Consider the following 19897-nt stretch of genomic DNA (forward strand, 5'->3'; position numbering starts at 1 on the left):
AGACGTTTTATTTACATTCAATTTCAGCGTATGCGTCGCGAGTGCCATATGACAGGGCCTGTCTCTCGATGTCGATTTGTATTTTGTGTCTCTTAAGTGTCGGTCTGCAGTAGGCCGCTGTTGGCCGAGCGACGTGCAGTCGCCTTACATGAAGCCCCATGGGCAACGCCAGTGCCACTGTGAACAACAGCAAACTGTAGCCAGAGAGTGGAGCCGAAAGGCGCATTTCGCAGTCGAGCCACGTTATCCCACAAGCTGTGCACTAGGACAAGAAATTGCAGACCGCAAACTTTTGGTGGCCTGACGGTCGTCGCCGATCGTAAGGGCGAAACAGTCGAGAGATTTGGTGAACGGCAATGTGGACACTCCCAGCAGCAGCAGTGCGCCAACTCAATTATCTGGTCGAGGGCTGCAAGATTCAGTGTGATGAAGTGAGAATTCGGGGATAGCTCGCATGTTCAAAGCTGCCGCCTTCTTAGCTCAGTGGTAGAGCACTGGTCTCGTAAACCAGGAGTCGTGAGTTCGAACCTCACAGAAGGCATCCATTTTTTTAACTTTCCTGCAACGTGCGGAGCTACCTCGAGCAATATCTATCACATGGCAGTACACTGAATGAAAGGGATGTTCTACAACCTATGACAAGTATTCTACTGGCCTAGGAGGTTTTCTGAATGCATAGGCAGAACAGTGGTTTGTATGCATTTTGTAGTATAATGTCATTCGTTTATGAGCGTCGCTACAGTGTGCATGTACGTTAACCATGTGAAGGGGCATAAGCAGATGCTACCATTCTTTGAGATTCCTGCAGAATGTGTACGAATTAAGTTGATATAGATTGCACAAGTGAGCCAAAGTCGACGCCTCCGTGGCGCAATCGGCTAGCGCGTTCAGCTGTTAACCGAAAGGTTGGTGGTTCGAGCCCACCCGGGGGCGAAATCGTTTTATCCGTCACCGAGGTGAGGACATACATCAACTTTGTTAGAGATACACAGCTAGTGTGGCAATTTGGCTGCGAAGGAGTGATGCCACAGATGCTTATACACATTCAGGCAGGTGGCACAGTAGGTAAAAACATGGCCCTACACAGACGTTCTACTGTTTTCCTATTTATTCACCATGTGTGACACTGCAGTGGAGCGACGCCCACTACAAAAGACGTTTTATTTACATTCAATTTCAGCGTATGCGTCGCGAGTGCCATATGACAGGGCCTGTCTCTCGATGTCGATTTGTATTTTGTGTCTCTTAAGTGTCGGTCTGCAGTAGGCCGCTGTTGGCCGAGCGACGTGCAGTCGCCTTACATGAAGCCCCATGGGCAACGCCAGTGCCACTGTGAACAACAGCAAACTGTAGCCAGAGAGTGGAGCCGAAAGGCGCATTTCGCAGTCGAGCCACGTTATCCCACAAGCTGTGCACTAGGACAAGAAATTGCAGACCGCAAACTTTTGGTGGCCTGACGGTCGTCGCCGATCGTAAGGGCGAAACAGTCGAGAGATTTGGAGAACGGCAATGTGGACACTCCCAGCAGCAGCAGTGCGCCAAATCAATTATCTGGTCGAGGGCTGCAAGATTCAGTGTGATGAAGTGAGAATTCGGGGATAGCCCGCAAATTCAAAGCTGCCGCCTTCTTATCTCAGTGGTAGAGCACTGGTCTCATAAACCAGGAGTCGTGAGTTCGAACCTCACATAAGGCATCCATTTTTATAACTTTCCTGCAACGTGCGGAGCTACCTCGAGCAATATCTATCACATGGCAGTACACTGAATGAAAGGGATGTTCTACAACCTATGACAAGTATTCTACTGGCCTAGGAGGTTTTCTGAATGCATAGGCAGAACAGTGGTTTGTACGCATTTTGTAGTATAAAGTCATTCGTTTATGAGCGTCGCTACAGTGTGCATGCACGTTAACCATGTGAAGGGGCATAAGCAGATGCTACCATACTGCGAGATTCCTGCAGAATGTGTACGAATTAAGTTGATATAGATTGCACAAGTGAGCCAAAGTCGACGCCTCCGTGGCGCAATCGGCTAGCGCGTTCGGCTGTTAACCGAAAGGTTGGTGGTTCGAGCCCACCCGTGGGCGAAATCGTTTTATCCGTCACCGAGGTGAGGACATACATCAACTTTGTTAGAGATGCACAGCTAGTGTGGCAATTTGGCTGCGAAGGAGTGATGCCACAGATGCTTATACACATTCAGGCAGGTGGCACAGTAGGTAAAAACATGGCCCTACACAGACGTTCTACTGTTTTCCTATTTATTCACCATGTGTGACACTGCAGTGGAGCGACGCCCACTACAAAAGACGTTTTATTTACATTCAATTTCAGCGTATGCGTCGCGAGTGCCATATGACAGGGCCTGTCTCTCGATGTCGATTTGTATTTTGTGTCTCTTAAGTGTCGGTCTGCAGTAGGCCGCTGTTGGGCGAGCGACGTGCAGTCGCCTTACATGAAGCCCCATGGGCAACGCCAGTGCCACTGTGAACAACAGCAAACTGTAGCCAGAGAGTGGAGCCGAAAGGCGCATTTCGCAGTCGAGCCACGTTATCCCACAAGCTGTGCACTAGGACAAGAAATTGCAGACCGCAAACTTTTGGTGGCCTGACGGTCGTCGCCGATCGTAAGGGCGAAACAGTCGAGAGATTTGGAGAACGGCAATGTGGACACTCCCAGCAGCAGCAGTGCGCCAAATCAATTATCTGGTCGAGGGCTGCAAGATTCAGTGTGATGAAGTGAGAATTCGGGATAGCTCGCATATTCAAAGCTGCCGCCTTCTTAGCTCAGTGGTAGAGCACTGGTCTCGTAAACCAGGAGTCGTGAGTCCGAAGCTTACAGAAGGCATCCATTTTTATAACTTTCCTGCAACGTGCGGAGCTACCTCGATCAATATCTATCACATGGCAGTACACTGAATGACAGGGATGTTCTACAGCCTATGACAAGTATTCTACTGGCCTAGGAGGTTTTCTGAATGCATAGGCAGAACAGTGGTTTGTATGCATTTTGTAGTATAATGTCATTCGTTTATGAGCGTCGCTACAGTGTGCATGCACGTTATCCATGTGAAGAGGCATAAGCAGATGCTACCATTCTGCGAGATTCCTGCAGAATGTGTACGAATTGCGTTGATATAGATTGCACAAGTGAGCCAAAGTCGACGCCTCCGTTGCGCAATCGGCTAGCGCGTTCGGCTGTTAACCGAAAGGTTGGTGGTTCGAGCCCACCCGTGGGCGAAATCGTTTTATCCGTCACCGAGGTGAGGACATACATCAACTTTGTTAGAGATACACAGCTAGTGTGGCAATTTGGCTGCGAAGGAGTGATGCCACAGATGCTTATACACATTCAGGCAGGTGGCACAGTAGGTAAAAACATGGCCCTACACAGACGTTCTACTGTTTTCCTATTTATTCACCATGTGTGACACTGCAGTGGAGCGACGCCCACTACAAAAGACGTTTTATTTACATTCAATTTCAGCGTATGCGTCGCGAGTGCCATATGACAGGGCGTGTCTCTCGATGTCGATTTGTATTTTGTGTCTCTTAAGTGTCGGTCTGCAGTAGGCCGCTGTTGGCCGAGCGACGTGCAGTCGCCTTACATGAAGCCCCATGGGCAACGCCAGTGCCACGGTGAACAACAGCAAACTGTAGCCAGAGAGTGGAGCCGAAAGGCGCATTTCGCAGTCGAGCCACGTTATCCCACAAGCTGTGCACTAGGACAAGAAATTGCAGACCGCAAACTTTTGGTGGCCTGACGGTCGTCGCCGATCGTAAGGGCGAAACAGTCGAGAGATTTGGAGAACGGCAATGTGGACACTCCCAGCAGCAGCAGTGCGCCAAATCAATTATCTGGTCGAGGGCTGCAAGATTCAGTGTGATGAAGTGAGAATTCGGGGATAGCTCGCATATTCAAAGCTGCCGCCTTCTTAGCTCAGTGGTAGAACACTGGTCTCGTAAACCAGGAGTCGGGAGTTCGAACCTCACAGAAGGCATCCATTTTTTTTAACTTTCCTGCAACGTGCGGAGCTACCTCGATCAATATCTATCACATGGCAGTACACTGAATGACAGGGATGTTCTACAGCCTATGACAAGTATTCTACTGGCCTAGGAGGTTTTCTGAATGCATAGGCAGAACAGTGGTTTGTATGCATTTTGTAGTATAATGTCATTAGTTTATGAGCGTCGCTACAGTGTGCATGCACGTTATCCATGTGAAGAGGCATAAGCAGATGCTACCATTCTGCGAGATTCCTGCAGAATGTGTACGAATTAAGTTGATATAGATTGCACAAGTGAGCCAAAGTCGACGCCTCCGTGGCGCAATCGGCTAGCGCGTTCGGCTGTTAACCGAAAGGTTGGTGGTTCGAGCCCACCCGGGGGCGAAATCGTTTTATCCGTCACCGAGGTGAGGACATACATCAACTTTGTTAGAGATACACAGCTAGTGTGGCAATTTGGCTGCGAAGGAGTGATGCCACAGATGCTTATACACATTCAGGCAGGTGGCACAGTAGGTAAAAACATGGCCCTACACAGACGTTCTACTGTTTTCCTATTTATTCACCATGTGTGACACTGCAGTGGAGCGACGCCCACTACAAAAGACGTTTTATTTACATTCAATTTCAGCGTATGCGTCGCGAGTGCCATATGACAGGGCCTGTCTCTCGATGTCGATTTGTATTTTGTGTCTCTTAAGTGTCGGTCTGCAGTAGGCCGCTGTTGGCCGAGCGACGTGCAGTCGCCTTACATGAAGCCCCATGGGCAACGCCAGTGCCACTGTGAACAACAGCAAACTGTAGCCAGAGAGTGGAGCCGAAAGGCGCATTTCGCAGTCGAGCCACGTTATCCCACAAGCTGTGCACTAGGACAAGAAATTGCAGACCGCAAACTTTTGGTGGCCTGACGGTCGTCGCCGATCGTAAGGGCGAAACAGTCGAGAGATTTGGAGAACGGCAATGTGGACACTCCCAGCAGCAGCAGTGCGCCAAATCAATTATCTGGTCGAGGGCTGCAAGATTCAGTGTGATGAAGTGATAATTCGGGGATAGCTCGCATATTCAAAGCTGCCGCCTTCTTAGCTCAGTGGTAGAGCACTTGCCTCGTAAACCAGGAGTCGTGAGTCCGAACCTCACAGAAGGCATCCATTTTTATAACTTTCCTGCAACGTGCGGAGCTACCTCGATCAATATCTATCACATGGCAGTACACTGAATGACAGGGATGTTCTACAGCCTATGACAAGTATTCTACTGGCCTAGGAGGTTTTCTGAATGCATAGGCAGAACAGTGGTTTGTATGCATTTTGTAGTATAATGTCATTCGTTTATGAGCGTCGCTACAGTGTGCATGCACGTTATCCATGTGAAGAGGCATAAGCTGATGCTACCATTCTGCGAGATTCCTGCAGAATGTGTACGAATTGCGTTGATATAGATTGCACAAGTGAGCCAAAGTCGACGCCTCCGTGGCGCAATCGGCTAGCGCGTTCGGCTGTTAACCGAAAGGTTGGTGGTTCGAGCCCAACCGGGGGCGAAATCGTTTTATCTGTCACCGAGGTGAGGACATACATCAACTTTGTTAGAGATACACAGCTAGTGTGGCAATTTGGCTGCGAAGGAGTGATGCCACAGATGCTTATACACATTCAGGCAGGTGGCACAGTAGGTAAAAGCATGGCCCTACACAGACGTTCTACTGTTTTCCTATTTATTCACCATGTGTGACACTGCAGTGGAGCGACGCCCACTACAAAAGACGATTTATTTACATTCAATTTCAGCGTATGCGTCGCGAGTGCCATATGACAGGGCCTGTCTCTCGATGTCGATTTGTATTTTGTGTCTCTTAAGTGTCGGTCTGCAGTAGGCCGCTGTTGGCCGAGCGACGTGCAGTCGCCTTACATGAAGCCCCATGGGCAACGCCAGTGCCACTGTGAACAACAGCAAACTGTAGCCAGAGAGTGGAGCCGAAAGGCGCATTTCGCAGTCGAGCCACGTTATCCCACAAGCTGTGCACTAGGACAAGAAATTGCAGACCGCAAACTTTTGGTGGCCTGACGGTCGTCGCCGATCGTAAGGGCGAAACAGTCGAGAGATTTGGAGAACGGCAATGTGGACACTCCCAGCAGCAGCAGTGCGCCAAATCAATTATCTGGTCGAGGGCTGCAAGATTCAGTGTGATGAAGTGAGAATTCGGGGATAGCTCGCATATTCAAAGCTGCCGCCTTCTTAGCTCAGTGGTAGAGCACTTGCCTCGTAAACCAGGAGTCGTGAGTCCGAACCTCACAGAAGGCATCCATTTTTATAACTTTCCTGCAACGTGCGGAGCTACCTCGATCAATATCTATCACATGGCAGTACACTGAATGACAGGGATGTTCTACAGCCTATGACAAGTATTCTACTGGCCTAGGAGGTTTTCTGAATGCATAGGCAGAACAGTGGTTTGTATGCATTTTGTAGTATAATGTCATTCGTTTATGAGCGTCGCTACAGTGTGCATGCACGTTATCCATGTGAAGAGGCATAAGCAGATGCTACCATTCTGCGAGATTCCTGCAGAATGTGTACGAATTGCGTTGATATAGATTGCACAAGTGAGCCAAAGTCGACGCCTCCGTGGCGCAATCGGCTAGCGCGTTCGGCTGTTAACCGAAAGGTTGGTGGTTCGAGCCCACCCGCAGGCGAAATCGTTTTATCTGTCACCGAGGTGAGGACATACATCAACTTTGTTAGAGATACACAGCTAGTGTGGCAATTTGGCTGCGAAGGAGTGATGCCACAGATGCTTATACACATTCAGGCAGGTGGCACAGTAGGTAAAAACATGGCCCTACACAGACGTTCTACTGTTTTCCTATTTATTCACCATGTGTGACACTGCAGTGGAGCGACGCCCACTACAAAAGACGTTTTATTTACATTCAATTTCAGCGTATGCGTCGCGAGTGCCATATGACAGGGCGTGTCTCTCGATGTCGATTTGTATTTTGTGTCTCTTAAGTGTCGGTCTGCAGTAGGCCGCTGTTGGCCAAGCGACGTGCAGTCGCCTTACATGAAGCCCCATGGGCAACGCCAGTGCCACTGTGAACAACAGCAAACTGTAGCCAGAGAGTGGAGCCGAAAGGCGCATTTCGCAGTCGAGCCACGTTATCCCACAAGCTGTGCGCTAGGACAAGAAATTGCAGACCGCAAACTTTTGGTGGCCTGACGGTCGTCGCCGATCGTAAGGGCGAAACAGTCGAGAGATTTGGAGAACGGCAATGTGGACACTCCCAGCAGCAGCAGTGCGCCAAATCAATTATCTGGTCGAGGGCTGCAAGATTCAGTGTGATGAAGTGAGAATTCGGGGATAGCTCGCATATTCAAAGCTGCCGCCTTCTTAGCTCAGTGGTAGAGCACTTGCCTCGTAAACCAGGAGTCGTGAGTCCGAACCTCACAGAAGGCATCCATTTTTATAACTTTCCTGCAACGTGCGGAGCTACCTCGATCAATATCTATCACATGGCAGTACACTGAATGACAGGGATGTTCTACAGCCTATGACAAGTATTCTACTGGCCTAGGAGGTTTTCTGAATGCATAGGCAGAACAGTGGTTTGTATGCATTTTGTAGTAAAATGTCATTCGTTTATGAGCGTCTCCTACAGTGTGCATGCACGTTATCCATGTGAAGAGGCATAAGCAGATGCTACCATTCTGCGAGATTCCTGCAGAATGTGTACGAATTGCGTTGATATAGATTGCACATGTGAGCCAAAGTCGACGCCTCCGTGGCTCAATCGGCTAGCGCGTTCGGCTGTTAACCGAAAGGTTGGTGGTTCGAGCCCACCCGGGGGCGAAATCGTTTTATCCGTCACCGAGGTGAGGACATACATCAACTTTGTTAGAGATACACAGCTAGTGTGGCAATTTGGCTGCGAAGGAGTGATGCCACAGATGCTTATACACATTCAGGCAGGTGGCACAGTAGGTAAAAACATGGCCCTACACAGACGTTCTACTGTTTTCCTATTTATTCACCATGTGTGACACTGCAGTGGAGCGACGCCCACTACAAAAGACGTTTTATTTACATTCAATTTCAGCGTATGCGTCGCGAGTGCCATATGACAGGGCCTGTCTCTCGATGTCGATTTGTATTTTGTGTCTCTTAAGTGTCGGTCTGCAGTAGGCCGCTGTTGGCCGAGCGACGTGCAGTCGCCTTACATGAAGCCCCATGGGCAACGCCAGTGCCACTGTGAACAACAGCAAACTGTAGCCAGAGAGTGGAGCCGAAAGGCGCATTTCGCAGTCGAGCCACGTTATCCCACAAGCTGTGCGCTAGGACAAGAAATTGCAGACCGCAAACTTTTGGTGGCCTGACGGTCGTCGCCGATCGTAAGGGCGAAACAGTCGAGAGATTTGGTGAACGGCAATGTGGACACTCCCAGCAGCAGCAGTGCGCCAAATCAATTATCTGGTCGAGGGCTGCAAGATTCAGTGTGATGAAGTGAGAATTCGGGGATAGCTCGCATATTCAAAGCCGCCGCCTTCTTAGCTCAGTGGTAGAGCACTTGCCTCGTAAACCAGGAGTCGTGAGTCCGAACCTCACAGAAGGCATCCATTTTTATAACTTTCCTGCAACGTGCGGAGCTACCTCGATCAATATCTATCACATGGCAGTACACTGAATGACAGGGATGTTCTACAGCCTATGACAAGTATTCTACTGGCCTAGGAGGTTTTCTGAATGCATAGGCAGAACAGTGGTTTGTATGCATTTTGTAGTATAATGTCATTCGTTTATGAGCGTCGCTACAGTGTGCATGCACGTTATCCATGTGAAGAGGCATAAGCAGATGCTACCATTCTGCGAGATTCCTGCAGAATGTGTACGAATTGCGTTGATATAGATTGCACAAGTGAGCCAAAGTCGACGCCTCCGTGGCGCAATCGGCTAGCGCGTTCGGCTGTTAACCGAAAGGTTGGTGGTTCGAGCCCACCTGGGGGCGAAATCGTTTTATCCGTCACCGAGGTGAGGACATACATCAACTTTGTTAGAGATACACAGCTAGTGTGGCAATTTGGCTGCGAAGGAGTGATGCCACAGATGCTTATACACATTCAGGCAGGTGGCACAGTAGGTAAAAACATGGCCCTACACAGACGTTCTACTGTTTTCCTATTTATTCACCATGTGTGACACTGCAGTGGAGCGACGCCCACTACAAAAGACGTTTTATTTACATTCAATTTCAGCGTATGCGTCGCGAGTGCCATATGACAGGGCCTGTCTCTCGATGTCGATTTGTATTTTGTGTCTCTTAAGTGTCGGTCTGCAGTAGGCCGCTGTTGGCCGAGCGACGTGCAGTCGCCTTACATGAAGCCCCATGGGCAACGCCAGTGCCACTGTGAACAACAGCAAACTGTAGCCAGAGAGTGGAGCCGAAAGGCGCATTTCGCAGTCGAGCCACGTTATCCCACAAGCTGTGCACTAGGACAAGAAATTGCAGACCGCAAACTTTTGGTGGCCTGACGGTCGTCGCCGATCGTAAGGGCGAAACAGTCGAGAGATTTGGAGAACGGCAATGTGGACACTCCCAGCAGCAGCAGTGCGCCAAATCAATTATCTGGTCGAGGGCTGCAAGATTCAGTGTGATGAAGTGAGAATTCGGGGATAGCTCGCATATTCAAAGCTGCCGCCTTCTTAGCTCAGTGGTAGAGCACTGGTCTCGTAAACCAGGAGTCGTGAGTCCGAACCTCACATAACGCATCCATTTTTATAACTTTCCTGCAACGTGCGGAGCTACCTCGAGCAATATCTATCACATGGCAGTACACTGAATGACAGGGATGTTCTACAGCCTATGACAAGTATTCTACTGGCCTAGGAGGTTTTCTGAATGCATAGGCAGAACAGTGGTTTGTATGCATTTTGTAGTATAATGTCATTCGTTTATGAGCGTCGCTACAGTGTGCATGCACGTTATCCATGTGAAGAGGCATAAGCAGATGCTACCATTCTGCGAGATTCCTGCAGAATGTGTACGAATTGCGTTGATATAGATTGCACAAGTGAGCCAAAGTCGACGCCTCCGTGGCGCAATCGGCTAGCGCGTTCGGCTGTTAACCGAAAGGTTGGTGGTTCGAGCCCACCTGGGGGCGAAATCGTTTTATCCGTCACCGAGGTGAGGACATACATCAACTTTGTTAGAGATACACAGCTAGTGTGGCAATTTGGCTGCGAAGGAGTGATGCCACAGATGCTTATACACATTCAGGCAGGTGGCACAGTAGGTAAAAACATGGCCCTACACAGACGTTCTACTGTTTTCCTATTTATTCACCATGTGTGACACTGCAGTGGAGCGACGCCCACTACAAAAGACGTTTTATTTACATTCAATTTCAGCGTATGCGTCGCGAGTGCCATATGACAGGGCCTGTCTCTCGATGTCGATTTGTATTTTGTGTCTCTTAAGTGTCGGTCTGCAGTAGGCCGCTGTTGGCCGAGCGACGTGCAGTCGCCTTACATGAAGCCCCATGGGCAACGCCAGTGCCACGGTGAACAACAGCAAACTGTAGCCAGAGAGTGGAGCCGAAAGGCGCATTTCGCAGTCGAGCCACGTTATCCCACAAGCTGTGCACTAGGACAAGAAATTGCAGACCGCAAACTTTTGGTGGCCTGACGGTCGTCGCCGATCGTAAGGGCGAAACAGTCGAGAGATTTGGAGAACGGCAATGTGGACACTCCCAGCAGCAGCAGTGCGCCAAATCAATTATCTGGTCGAGGGCTGCAAGATTCAGTGTGATGAAGTGAGAATTCGGGGATAGCTCGCATATTCAAAGCTGCCGCCTTCTTAGCTCAGTGGTAGAGCACTTGCCTCGTAAACCAGGCGTCGTGAGTCCGAACCTCACAGAAGGCATCCATTTTTATAACTTTCCTGCAACGTGCGGAGCTACCTCGATCAATATCTATCACATGGCAGAACACTGAATGACAGGGATGTTCTACAGCCTATGACAAGTATTCTACTGGCCTAGGAGGTTTTCTGAATGCATAGGCCGAACAGTGGTTTGTATGCATTTTGTAGTATAATGTCATTCGTTTATGAGCGTCGCTACAGTGTGCATGCACGTTATCCATGTGAATAGGCATAAGCAGATGCTACCATTCTGCGAGATTCCTGCAGAATGTGTACGAATTGCGTTGATATATATTGCACAAGTGAGCCAAAGTCGACGCCTCCGTGGCGCAATCGGCTAGCGCGTTCGGCTGTTAACCGAAAGGTTGGTGGTTCGAGCCCACCCGGGGGCGAAATCGTTTTATCCGTCACCGAGGTGAGGACATACATCAACTTTGTTAGAGATACACAGCTAGTGTGGCAATTTGGCTGCGAAGGAGTGATGCCACAGATGCTTATACACATTCAGGCAGGTGGCACAGTAGGTAAAAACATGGCCCTACACAGACGTTCTACTGTTTTCCTATTTATTCACCATGTGTGACACTGCAGTGGAGCGACGCCCACTACAAAAGACGTTTTATTTACATTCAATTTCAGCGTATGCGTCGCGAGTGCCATATGACAGGGCCTGTCTCTCGATGTCGATTTGTATTTTGTGTCTCTTAAGTGTCGGTCTGCAGTAGGCCGCTGTTGGCCGAGCGACGTGCAGTCGCCTTACATGAAGCCCCATGGGCAACGCCAGTGCCACTGTGAACAACAGCAAACTGTAGCCAGAGAGTGGAGCCGAAAGGCGCATTTCGCAGTCGAGCCACGTTATCCCACAAGCTGTGCGCTAGGACAAGAAATTGCAGACCGCAAACTTTTGGTGGCCTGACGGTCGTCGCCGATCGTAAGGGCGAAACAGTCGAGAGATTTGGTGAACGGCAATGTGGACACTCCCAGCAGCAGCAGTGCGCCAAATCAATTATCTGGTCGAGGGCTGCAAGATTCAGTGTGATGAAGTGAGAATTCGGGGATAGCTCGCATATTCAAAGCCGCCGCCTTCTTAGCTCAGTGGTAGAGCACTTGCCTCGTAAACCAGGAGTCGTGAGTCCGAACCTCACAGAAGGCATCCATTTTTATAACTTTCCTGCAACGTGCGGAGCTACCTCGATCAATATCTATCACATGGCAGTACACTGAATGACAGGGATGTTCTACAGCCTATGACAAGTATTCTACTGGCCTAGGAGGTTTTCTGAATGCATAGGCAGAACAGTGGTTTGTATGCATTTTGTAGTATAATGTCATTCGTTTATGAGCGTCGCTACAGTGTGCATGCACGTTATCCATGTGAAGAGGCATAAGCAGATGCTACCATTCTGCGAGATTCCTGCAGAATGTGTACGAATTGCGTTGATATAGATTGCACAAGTGAGCCAAAGTCGACGCCTCCGTGGCGCAATCGGCTAGCGCGTTCGGCTGTTAACCGAAAGGTTGGTGGTTCGAGCCCACCTGGGGGCGAAATCGTTTTATCCGTCACCGAGGTGAGGACATACATCAACTTTGTTAGAGATACACAGCTAGTGTGGCAATTTGGCTGCGAAGGAGTGATGCCACAGATGCTTATACACATTCAGGCAGGTGGCACAGTAGGTAAAAACATGGCCCTACACAGACGTTCTACTGTTTTCCTATTTATTCACCATGTGTGACACTGCAGTGGAGCGACGCCCACTACAAAAGACGTTTTATTTACATTCAATTTCAGCGTATGCGTCGCGAGTGCCATATGACAGGGCCTGTCTCTCGATGTCGATTTGTATTTTGTGTCTCTTAAGTGTCGGTCTGCAGTAGGCCGCTGTTGGCCGAGCGACGTGCAGTCGCCTTACATGAAGCCCCATGGGCAACGCCAGTGCCACTGTGAACAACAGCAAACTGTAGCCAGAGAGTGGAGCCGAAAGGCGCATTTCGCAGTCGAGCCACGTTATCCCACAAGCTGTGCACTAGGACAAGAAATTGCAGACCGCAAACTTTTGGTGGCCTGACGGTCGTCGCCGATCGTAAGGGCGAAATACTCGAGAGATTTGGAGAACGGCAATGTGGACACTCCCAGCAGCAGCAGTGCGCCAAATCAATTATCTGGTCGAGGGCTGCAAGATTCAGTGTGATGAAGTGAGAATTCGGGGATAGCTCGCATATTCAAAGCTGTCGCCTTCTTAGCTCAGTGGCATTCCGCCGCCAGCGGCCGTGCTGTGCGGACGTGCGGTGCGGCTGTTGCGGTGTTTACATCGTCGCTGCGAGCGGCCGGCGCTGTGTGGTGAGTGCGCGCCTTCTGCGTTAGTCATAGTTCACGATAACATTTTTAGATTGACATAATGGATCAGACAACGCGACGCGATACTTTGAAGTTGATTTTCGATCCGAACTACACCCGACCGAAATCTTACGAAGTTGAGGCATTTATCGAAGAAACTTTTCAGATCAAAGTTGACGAATTGATTGGAATACACCTGTCGATTGTCAGTCCGACTGTGTTCCTTAAGTTATCCAGTTCTGACAAGTGCGACCAAATTGTAGAAGCATGTGGTGGGGTGGCAAAATTCAAACATTCAGACGGACACATAGGGCAGGTCACGGTTTCGCGTGCCGGAATGGGAATACGAACGGTTCGAATCTTTGAGCTCCCCTTTGAAATAACGCCCGAGGAGATTAACAACAAACTGAGAGACTATGGCACCATTATCAGCAATGTCGCCGAAAAATGGTCTAGCTTGCACAAGTATCCAGTATTAAATGGAGTCAGGCAAGTTAAGATTGACATGCTGAAACATATCCCGTCGTATCTCTGGATTGGTGGATATAGAGCGATCATCATTTACGATGGCCAGCCGAGAACCTGCTCGGGCTGTGGTTCTACGCAACACGTCCGCGCGCAGTGTGTTCAACGGCGTGTGACGCAACTGCCGACTGGGGAGCGAGACCCGCCTAGTCAAATGGCCACGCTACCCGTGACGTACGCCGCCGCACTACGCAGTGAGGTCGCCCCAGACATGTGTATCGACACGGCGGTAGTTGCTTATGCCGACGTTCCCGATGGTAACGTAGCCATGGATACTAGCAGCACAGAAGCTACAGGTCCAGCACACTCACAATACGAGGAAACTGACAGGCGTGGAGAACAAGACCAGGCTAAGACGTCAGAAGAAGGCATGTGCAAATCACTCGAAGAAGTCGGGCAACACAAAGAAGATACGGTTGCCACGTCGGAGGATAATGACCAACAGCCTATAACTGTTTGACCAAAGAAACGGAAGAAACGTCGAATAGCCCGTCAGGGAGTAGCAGAAGCCGCGCCAATTCTGCGCGAAAAGGCGAAACAAATAGGCCAAGAACTGGCGGAGACGACACAGGCAACTCCTCTGGAAGATCGAACAATAAAAAAGAAGACTCGAAATGAGGACACTGACCCCGACCGTGGAATCCACATTCAAGATGGTACAGCTAGTCTGAAGGACCTTCCACTTGTACCCAACACGTACGCGCGGGAAGTTACGTGCACGCGAGACTGGGCGGATGACATGGAGGAGCAAAGCCATGATGCAGAAATGGCTGACATAGCACAACGTTCAGGACGGACGGCACCCGACCGTCGACAGGATGTGTCCACCCGGCAACAAACCACCATCAAAGATACTCGTGCTGCAGATGATGATGCCGACTTCTTCTAAGTGGAGCAAGCATCCACTTCCCTTGGCAAACAGTACCCCACCTGACACGGTATAGTCGACATGACGGCTTTACAGGCGTACAGAATTGCAACCTTGAATATAAATAAAATTAGCAGCACCCTCAATCTGAGAAATCTCCAAGATTTTCTGTACGCCGCTGATATTGACATCTTAATGCTGCAAGAAGTAACGGCTATCCGTTTGGACGACATCACTGGCTACAACGCCGTCATCAATCCTGGCAATGACAATAGCCTCGGCACAGCGATTATGACTAAAGAGGGGATCCTACTTACAGACGTGGCGCAACTGCCTAACAGTAGAGGTCTCGCTGTCACGATAAACAACACCAGGTTTATCAACATATATGCCCCGTCAGGAACCGGAAACAAGCGCCGCAGGGCCGAATTTTTCAAAGAGGACATCGCCCCCCTTTTCGCGGTGCGATTTGACCAAATAATTTTTGCGGGTGACTTTAATTGCGTGCTGAGTCCCAAGGATCAGACGCCAAATTTTAACAAATCTCTGGAGCTGGAGGACATCGTCAGCGACTTCCAACTGTTTGATACTTGGGAACTAAAACACGGTGATAGGCTAGGTTTCACCTATATCACCAGCCATTCTGCCAGTCGTATCGACAGAATTTGCGCCCCATCCAATTTAAGGAGACACGTTTTACAGTCTGAGCTATGGCCCACGATTTTCTCTGATCATATCGCGTACATATGTAGGATAAATTTAGAGAAACAAGGCACTTACAGGGCGAGAGGTCAGTGGAAGCTAAACGTTACTCATCTTTCGGATCCTGGATGTCACGCCGCCTTCCACACCACTTGGGCGGAATGTGAAAGGAAGTTCCACTTGTACGGCACGGCGCTGAATTGGTGGCTAAACTGCGCGAAGCCCGCAATAATAAAGACAATGAAAACTTACTCCCGTGAAAAAGTCGCCTGGCGGAAGCGGACAGTAGAGTTTTACTTCAGCTGTCTGAGAGACTTGTGCGTTCGTGATGCTACAGTCATAACAAATTATGGGCAAATCAACAGAATAAAAGCAAAATTGCTCAACCTGCAGAGACACCATCTCGAAGGCTGTAAAATACGAACGCGTTTGCAGAACGGTACACGAGAAGAAACAACATCGATGTACCACATTCTCCAAGAGAACAAAAGACAAAAACTTAAAATTCTGACGGAACTCAAAACTTCAGACGGGAGACTCTTGATAGATCAAGCTGCAATACGAGACGAGATCCATCGACACTTTAGTGAATTGCTGGCCAACACACAGACAGATGAAACGGCGCAGCAAGCTCTCACTGCTAGGACGACAGAGCGACTCACTCCAGAAGAAGCTGATGTGCTCGCAGCGAGAATAACGGACGAAGACGTCGAAGATGCCATCTCGAAGAGCCCAAAGAACAAATCACCTGGACCAGATGGGCTACCCGCTGAATTTTATCAAACTTTTCGCGAACAAATAATAGCTAAATTGACACTCGTATGCAATGAAATACTAAATGCGGACACTGACCTTCCGAAGGAATTCTGTGAAGGTACAGTGGTCTTAGTCCCCAAAACACCAGGAGGCAAAACCGTGGAGAATCTTCGACCCATAACACTTCTCAATAGTGATTATAAAATCTTCACCCGTATCATGATGCAAAGGTTCAATTCTGTTATTCGTACAGTGACAGGAGCCTACCAGACAAGTGTGGGAAAGGACAGAACGATATTTCAGACTTTATGCGACTACAGAGACATTATAGCGATATCGGAAGCCTGCAACATTCGCTGTGCTCTGATGTCGCTTGACTTTGAAAAAGCTTTTGATAAAGTTAATCATTCGTACCTGCTCCGGTGTATGACATCCATGCACTTCCCCCAGAAAATTATAGCCTCCGTGAAAAACATACTGACGAATAGCACGTCAAGAATCAGTGTCAACGGACAACTCAGTCACCCGATCAATATTCAGAGTTCGGTAAGACAAGGTTGCCCAATGTCCATGACGCTTTTCGCGATTGCGCTTGAACCTCTCTTAGTATCTCTGACTCGGCAACTCCGTGGATTACATATACACGGACAGAAGATCATATGTCAAGCCTACGCGGACGATGTAGGGGTACTTGTGACTGACGAAAGAGAGGTGGAAACAGTACTTGAAGTTGTGGCGACCTACGAAATGGCGTCAGGAGCTAAACTCAACCGCAATAAATCTGGTATTATGAATCTTGGTCGGGGTATAGAGATCAGAGCCGCTGGAAGTATCAACACTGTGGAAAAAATCAAATGCCTTGGAATAGAATATACGAGTAATATCCGCCGCACGGCCGCTCTCAATTATCGAAAATTACTTGCCACCTTACGGGCAAGCATAAAACAACACAGCTTGCGTAATTTAAACGTAATACAAAAAGTGCAACTGGCCAATACATACATCACTTCCAAAGTCAACTATGTTGCTCAAGTGCTGCCTCTGCCACGAACCATTGCACACCAAATGCAAGCAGCGCTTGGTTATTTTGTCAGTAGAGGTCAGATATTTAAGGTTTCATATGATACCTTGACGCTACCGACACGCAATGGAGGGCTACAACTGACAGACATCTACCTTAAAGCGCAAGCGCTATACGTTAGCAAAACTTATAAACAGTGGCAACGATCGCCGCGGACCTTAGTGGCTCATCTCTTACGTGAAATCACCCCAGTCAGCAGAGATCCACCAATCGATGTGCATCACATCTCCCACGAGCTGTACCACTATAAACATTTTCTGGTGGAATACAGCTATGTACGCCATAGAATACCGGAGAAGGACATATATCGGGTTAAGGAGGTTTACAACACCTTGCTGGAAGGAAAATTGCGCAATCGAATAGAAAACAAGTTTCGACCTTATAATTGGAAAAACATATGGGACAACATATCTGACCCCCATCTACCATCCAATGTGCGATCGACGTGGTACCTCGCAGTCAATAGAAAAATCCCAACCAACTCCAAACTGCACGCGATACGTCTGGCACACACACCAAACTGTTCCAGCTGCAATGTCGTCGACAATGCAGAACATCGCTTCGTCTGTGAAGATGTGAAAGACGTGTGGAATCTCTTCAGGCAAAAACTAGCACATGTGCTACGTACGTCACCTAACACTATTTCACCGACACACGTCCTTCTGCCTGATGACGTGCCATATCCTAACACTAAAAGAAGGTCAGCCAACTGGCTCAAAGGACTGACAGTCCATTACATCTCAACGGCTATGACGAAAAGTGAAGCAGATTATTGGATGTACCTGATGACAGAACATCAAAAGCTCGAACGACAAATGAAATACAAAGACAACTACGCAAATTTCTTGAACCGAACATTGTCTCACCGACAGAGCTGAAGAACGATCAAACGACATATTGTTCAACCTCAGGATTAGTTTTTTTTCCTTTATGAAATTATCTATTAAGCTTCTCATTCATTTTACGCCAACAAGGTGGCTATTTCGTTTATCCTTCGCCCTCGTGTCACAGCACTAATAGGTTGCTGACACACACATGAGAAGCCATCAGGCTGAAGTAAGCCTGGCTCTCCTATAAAAATCGCTCCCACACAACGATGGAAGAATGTAACAGAACTATTTGATTTCCATAACCCCAAAAGAAGGGATTTTATTTACTTGTATACATTTACTTCGTCACTCACCTATCTCATATAAAAAAAAATAAAAAAAAGAAAAAAAAAATAAAAAAAAAAGAAAAAAAATAAAAAAAAAAGTGGTAGAGCACTGGTCTCGTAAACCAGGAGTCGTGAGTTCGAACCTCACAGAAGACATCCATGTTTTTAACTTTCCTGCAACGTGCGGAGCTACCTCGAGCAATATCTATCACATGGCAGTACACTGAATGAAAGGGATGTTCTACAACCTATGACAAGTATTCTACTGGCCTAGGAGGTTTTCTGAATGCATAGGCAGAACAGTGGTTTGTATGCATTTTGTAGTATAATGTCATTCGTTTATGAGCGTCGCTACAGTGTGCATGCACGTTAACCATGTGAAGGGGCATAAGCAGATGCTACCATTCTGCGAGATTCCTGCAGAATGTGTACGAATTAAGTTGATATAGATTGCACAAGTGAGCCAAAGTCGACGCCTCCGTGGCGCAATCGGCTAGCGCGTTCGGCTGTTAACCGAAAGGTTGGTGGTTCGAGCCCACCCGGGGGCGAAATCGTTTTATCCGTCACCGAGGTGAGGACATACATCAACTTTGTTAGAGATACACAGCTAGTGTGGCAATTTGGCTGCGAAGGAGTGATGCCACAGATGCTTATACACATTCAGGCAGGTGGCACAGTAGGTAAAAACATGGCCCTACACAGACGTTCTACTGTTTTCCTATTTATTCACCATGTGTGACACTGCAGTGGAGCGACGCCCACTACAAAAGACGTTTTATTTACATTCAATTTCAGCGTATGCGTCGCGAGTGCCATATGACAGGGCCTGTCTCTCGATGTCGATTTGTATTTTGTGTCTCTTAAGTGTCGGTCTGCAGTAGGCCGCTGTTGGCCGAGCGACGTGCAGTCGCCTTACATGAAGCCCCATGGGCAACGCCAGTGCCACTGTGAACAACAGCAAACTGTAGCCAGAGAGTGGAGCCGAAAGGCGCATTTCGCAGTCGAGCCACGTTATCCCACAAGCTGTGCACTAGGACAAGAAATTGCAGACCGCAAACTTTTGGTGGCCTGACGGTCGTCGCCGATCGTAAGGGCGAAACAGTCGAGAGATTTGGAGAACGGCAATGTGGACACTCCCAGCAGCAGCAGTGCGCCAAATCAATTATCTGGTCGAGGGCTGCAAGATTCAGTGTGATGAAGTGAGAATTCGGGGATAGCCCGCACATTCAAAGCTGCCGCCTTCTTAGCTCAGTGGTAGAGCACTGGTCTCGTAAACCAGGAGTCGTGAGTTCGAACCTCACAGAAGGCATCCATTTTTTTAACTTTCCTGCAACGTGCGGAGCTACCTCGAGCAATATCTATCACATGGCAGTACACTGAATGAAAGGGATGTTCTACAACCTATGACAAGTATTCTACTGGCCTAGGAGGTTTTCTGAATGCATAGGCAGAACAGTGGTTTGTATGCATTTTGTAGTATAATGTCATTCGTTTATGAGCGTCGCTACAGTGTGCATGCATGTTAACCATGTGAAGGGGCATAAGCAGATGC

At 48.6% G+C, this 19897-nt stretch overlaps 23 non-coding genes across 23 annotated transcripts; all 23 read left to right on the plus strand.

Moving 5' to 3' along the window:
- Positions 1–469: 469 nt before the first annotated feature.
- Trnat-cgu (transfer RNA threonine (anticodon CGU)) lies at positions 470–541 on the plus strand. Its single transcript has one exon. It is a non-coding gene; the product is annotated as a tRNA-Thr (tRNA).
- A 318-nt stretch (positions 542–859) lies between these two features.
- Trnan-guu (transfer RNA asparagine (anticodon GUU)) lies at positions 860–933 on the plus strand. Its single transcript has one exon. It is a non-coding gene; the product is annotated as a tRNA-Asn (tRNA).
- A 689-nt stretch (positions 934–1622) lies between these two features.
- On the plus strand, positions 1623–1694 carry Trnam-cau (transfer RNA methionine (anticodon CAU)). The gene has a single exon. It is a non-coding gene; the product is annotated as a tRNA-Met (tRNA).
- Positions 1695–2012: 318 nt separating this feature from the next.
- Positions 2013–2086, plus strand: Trnan-guu (transfer RNA asparagine (anticodon GUU)). The gene has a single exon. It is a non-coding gene; the product is annotated as a tRNA-Asn (tRNA).
- Positions 2087–2774: 688 nt separating this feature from the next.
- Positions 2775–2846, plus strand: Trnat-cgu (transfer RNA threonine (anticodon CGU)). Its single transcript has one exon. It is a non-coding gene; the product is annotated as a tRNA-Thr (tRNA).
- Positions 2847–3164: 318 nt separating this feature from the next.
- On the plus strand, positions 3165–3238 carry Trnan-guu (transfer RNA asparagine (anticodon GUU)). Its single transcript has one exon. It is a non-coding gene; the product is annotated as a tRNA-Asn (tRNA).
- Positions 3239–3927: 689 nt separating this feature from the next.
- On the plus strand, positions 3928–3999 carry Trnat-cgu (transfer RNA threonine (anticodon CGU)). Its single transcript has one exon. It is a non-coding gene; the product is annotated as a tRNA-Thr (tRNA).
- Positions 4000–4318: 319 nt separating this feature from the next.
- On the plus strand, positions 4319–4392 carry Trnan-guu (transfer RNA asparagine (anticodon GUU)). Its single transcript has one exon. It is a non-coding gene; the product is annotated as a tRNA-Asn (tRNA).
- A 689-nt stretch (positions 4393–5081) lies between these two features.
- Positions 5082–5153, plus strand: Trnat-cgu (transfer RNA threonine (anticodon CGU)). The gene has a single exon. It is a non-coding gene; the product is annotated as a tRNA-Thr (tRNA).
- A 318-nt stretch (positions 5154–5471) lies between these two features.
- On the plus strand, positions 5472–5545 carry Trnan-guu (transfer RNA asparagine (anticodon GUU)). Its single transcript has one exon. It is a non-coding gene; the product is annotated as a tRNA-Asn (tRNA).
- Positions 5546–6234: 689 nt separating this feature from the next.
- On the plus strand, positions 6235–6306 carry Trnat-cgu (transfer RNA threonine (anticodon CGU)). The gene has a single exon. It is a non-coding gene; the product is annotated as a tRNA-Thr (tRNA).
- A 318-nt stretch (positions 6307–6624) lies between these two features.
- Trnan-guu (transfer RNA asparagine (anticodon GUU)) lies at positions 6625–6698 on the plus strand. Its single transcript has one exon. It is a non-coding gene; the product is annotated as a tRNA-Asn (tRNA).
- A 689-nt stretch (positions 6699–7387) lies between these two features.
- On the plus strand, positions 7388–7459 carry Trnat-cgu (transfer RNA threonine (anticodon CGU)). The gene has a single exon. It is a non-coding gene; the product is annotated as a tRNA-Thr (tRNA).
- Positions 7460–7778: 319 nt separating this feature from the next.
- On the plus strand, positions 7779–7852 carry Trnan-guu (transfer RNA asparagine (anticodon GUU)). Its single transcript has one exon. It is a non-coding gene; the product is annotated as a tRNA-Asn (tRNA).
- A 689-nt stretch (positions 7853–8541) lies between these two features.
- Positions 8542–8613, plus strand: Trnat-cgu (transfer RNA threonine (anticodon CGU)). The gene has a single exon. It is a non-coding gene; the product is annotated as a tRNA-Thr (tRNA).
- A 318-nt stretch (positions 8614–8931) lies between these two features.
- On the plus strand, positions 8932–9005 carry Trnan-guu (transfer RNA asparagine (anticodon GUU)). Its single transcript has one exon. It is a non-coding gene; the product is annotated as a tRNA-Asn (tRNA).
- Positions 9006–10084: 1079 nt separating this feature from the next.
- Trnan-guu (transfer RNA asparagine (anticodon GUU)) lies at positions 10085–10158 on the plus strand. The gene has a single exon. It is a non-coding gene; the product is annotated as a tRNA-Asn (tRNA).
- A 689-nt stretch (positions 10159–10847) lies between these two features.
- On the plus strand, positions 10848–10919 carry Trnat-cgu (transfer RNA threonine (anticodon CGU)). Its single transcript has one exon. It is a non-coding gene; the product is annotated as a tRNA-Thr (tRNA).
- Positions 10920–11237: 318 nt separating this feature from the next.
- Positions 11238–11311, plus strand: Trnan-guu (transfer RNA asparagine (anticodon GUU)). Its single transcript has one exon. It is a non-coding gene; the product is annotated as a tRNA-Asn (tRNA).
- Positions 11312–12000: 689 nt separating this feature from the next.
- Positions 12001–12072, plus strand: Trnat-cgu (transfer RNA threonine (anticodon CGU)). The gene has a single exon. It is a non-coding gene; the product is annotated as a tRNA-Thr (tRNA).
- A 318-nt stretch (positions 12073–12390) lies between these two features.
- Trnan-guu (transfer RNA asparagine (anticodon GUU)) lies at positions 12391–12464 on the plus strand. Its single transcript has one exon. It is a non-coding gene; the product is annotated as a tRNA-Asn (tRNA).
- A 6355-nt stretch (positions 12465–18819) lies between these two features.
- On the plus strand, positions 18820–18893 carry Trnan-guu (transfer RNA asparagine (anticodon GUU)). The gene has a single exon. It is a non-coding gene; the product is annotated as a tRNA-Asn (tRNA).
- Positions 18894–19582: 689 nt separating this feature from the next.
- Positions 19583–19654, plus strand: Trnat-cgu (transfer RNA threonine (anticodon CGU)). The gene has a single exon. It is a non-coding gene; the product is annotated as a tRNA-Thr (tRNA).
- The last annotated feature ends 243 nt before the right edge of the window (positions 19655–19897 follow it).

The sequence above is a fragment of the Schistocerca gregaria genome, chromosome 5 (genome assembly GCF_023897955.1).
Source record: "Schistocerca gregaria isolate iqSchGreg1 chromosome 5, iqSchGreg1.2, whole genome shotgun sequence".
Taxonomy (NCBI): domain Eukaryota; kingdom Metazoa; phylum Arthropoda; class Insecta; order Orthoptera; family Acrididae; genus Schistocerca; species Schistocerca gregaria.